A 3,133-nucleotide genomic window follows, 5' to 3' on the forward strand; every position below is an offset into this window, starting at 1 on the left:
GAGCTCCTAGAGTTACTGTGAGCTGTGATGTCACGGCACTCTACCCAGGGGGACAGCTTGAGGCTCTGTCTCAAAAAAAAAAAAAAATAAATAAATAAATAAATAAAACTCATGAAGTAAAACAGCCTCCACTGAGTTTTAATCTCTATTTACCTGCCTATTACCTTCAGGGATTTTGAATCTCACAGGTCTGTCTGAGACAAAGGTTGAATCTCAATTTATTATTATTATTCCCCAGTGCACCTACAGAACTGATTATGAACCCAGCTCAGTTACCTTAGGAGAGTAGCTTAAACCAGTTACGCCTTAGTTTGTTTATCTGTAAAATAGGCCTAGGTGACCTTGTCAGCCCTGCCCAGCCTGGCTCCCAGGTCTCCCTCCTCTACTTTACCAGCTCTAACCTCTCTGCCTCCAACCAACCCTCCTATCTGCATGCCCCCCCCCCCGACCTGATCTTTGCATTCTAGAACTCCTAGAAGTGTCCAACTGGAGGTTTTGATTTGAAAACTCCTCCTGTTCTTAAGCAGTTGGTCCTGGAGTGGCTGCTAGAGATCTGAATCGGGTCCCTCTCAGGATGGAGGACCCAACTCCAACCCCTCGGTCACGAATTTTGGGCCACTCCACTATGGTCCGCTTTTTCCGTAGCCTGGTGGGGAGCAAGGGTAGCCTTAAGAGCTGTGACAAGGCTGTGGCAAGGGGCCAGGCGCATCCCTTGCATGACCAGGATGCCCTCTCCTTGATGATAAGCCACCAAGCAGGAGTAGGGAGGAGGGAATGGGGACCACCTGCTGGGCAGCCTTGGGCCCTCTCTGTGGCCATGCCCAGGGGCTCCACCCACCTGCCAAGGCACCATTCCTCAGGGCATGGCAGGGGAGACATGGGGGTCTCTACCCCCAGCTCCAAGGAGGTCTTAAAGGTCATGGCCCAGGGTGCAGAGGTCAAGCCAGTCCTGCCTACAGAAAGCCAGAAGGAGCTTGGCAATCTGTCTGAAAAGAAAGAAGAGGAGGAGGAGCCAGCAGGGGAGGCCTCTGGGGTTCCAGGGGCACCAGGCAGGTGAGGGGCTGAGCTGTAGATGAGGGTACCAATCTCTGATGTAAGATGTGGGAAGGATACGGGACTGAGATGGGGGAATGAAAGTTGGGGAGGGCCTGGGAATGGGGGTGTTTAGATGGATAAAAGGCTGGAAGAGCGTGCCTGGGTGTGGAAGGGCAGGGATATAAGGGTAGGGCCAAGGGATGGAAACAGCAGGGGTGAGGAGAAGTCTGGATATGGGGGAGGAGGAGACAGACACTGGAAATAGACAAGAGGCTGTGGGAGGGGATACCAAAGCTGAAAAGGGGTGGGGTTAGGGGATGAAAAAGGAATAGGACAGCATGGGTGGGGCTATTGTGGCTCCCAGCTCCTTCTGCAGGGCACACCCACCCTGCCTTCCCTCTCCACTCCCATTTGGGCCTGACAGCCACTGGTCTTTGCTCCCAAGTCCCCTCATCACTCTCTTAGAGAAGAGGGATAGGCCCCTTCTATGATGAAGACCCCAGTGGGCAGAGACTGATGGAAGAGGGAGGTTGGAGAGGGCTGAACAGACCAGCAGGAAGGGCTCAGGGAATTGTTGGGGGGGTCTCTGCCACATCTCTGGGTCTCACCTGACTGTGCTCTGGGATTAGGGCCCACTTCACACAGGCCCCGGTGGTAGAGCAAGAACACCCACAGAGTGCCACAAGGTCGCCACCTCCAGAGGTCCAGCCTGAGGCCTTCCACAAGGAGGAGGAGGAGAAGTGTCTGCTTGATGGTAAGTTGTGGCTGCAGGCATAGGAAGGCGTCAGAAATGGAACTTCTTGGCTCAGCACCTGTGGCTCGAGTGGCTGGGGTGCCAGCCACATACACCTAGGGTGGCGGGTTTGAGTCTAGCCCGGGCCTGCCAAAGACGGCAATGACAGCTGCAACCTAAAAAAGAAAAATGGCCGGGCGTTGTGGCGGGCGCCTGTGGTCCCAGCTGCTTGGGAGGCTGAGGCAGTAGACTCGCTTGAGCCCAGGAGTTGGAGGTTGCTGTGGGCTGTGGTGCCGCAGCGCTCTGCCCAGGGGGACAGCTTGAGGCCCTGTCTCAAGAAAAAAAAAAAAAGAAAGAAATGGAACTTCTTCTAGGACTTCTCAGGGGTGCAGGGCCTGAAAGGGCACAGGACACAATCTGAGGGCCTGCTTAGGCAGCCTGCGTTCAAATCCCAACTCCACCATGCCAGGCTGTGTGACTGTAGCAAATTGCTTAACTTTTCTGTGTCTCCATTTCCTCAGCTATAAAATGGGAATATAGCAGTACCTATCTTTGGGGAGTTGCATGGTTTAGCTGAGATGTGCTTTGTAAAATGCCTAGAACTGTGCCCAGCACACGGTAGGCATTTGCTAAAGAAAACGAGGAATGGGTGGCACCTGTGGCTCAGTGGGTAGGGCGCTGGCCCCATATACCGAGGGTAGTGGGTTCAAACCCAGCCCGGGTCAAACTGCAACAAAAAATGGCCAAGTGTTGTGGTGGGCGCCTGTAGTCCCAGCTACTCCAGAGGCTGAGGTAAGAGAATCACCTAAGCCTAAGAGTTGGCGGTTGCTGTGAGCTGTGATGTCATCGCACTCTACCTAGGGCAACAAAATGAGACTGTCTCTATCTAATAAATAAATAAATAAATGAAAATGAGGAATGATGTAATACAAGGAGGGGGGTAGGGGAATGAGGGATGGGGAGAGGGGAAGAGGGAGGAGGAAGGAGGGTTATGGTGTATGCCTCTTGGGGGCGGGACACAATTACAAGAGGGACTTTACCTAACAACTGCAATAAGTGTAATTTAATTCTTTGTACCCTCAATGAATCCCAAACAATTAAAAAAAAAATAGAAAAAACAAAATGGCTTGGTGCCTGTGGCTCAAGTGGCTAAGGCGCCAGCCACATGCACCTGAGCTGGCGGGTTTGAATCCAGCCTGGGCCCACCAAACAACAATGATGGCTACAACCAAAAAATAGCCAGGTGTTGTGGCAGGCGCCTGTAGTCCTAGCTACTTGGGAGGCTGAGGCAGGAGAATCACTTGAACCCAAGAGTTGGAGGTTCCTGTGAGCTGTGATGCCATGGCACTCTACCCAGGGCAATAG

Source organism: Otolemur garnettii, unplaced genomic scaffold (assembly GCF_000181295.1).
Source record: "Otolemur garnettii isolate 467f Iridium unplaced genomic scaffold, OtoGar3 scaffold00031, whole genome shotgun sequence".
NCBI lineage: Eukaryota > Metazoa > Chordata > Mammalia > Primates > Galagidae > Otolemur > Otolemur garnettii.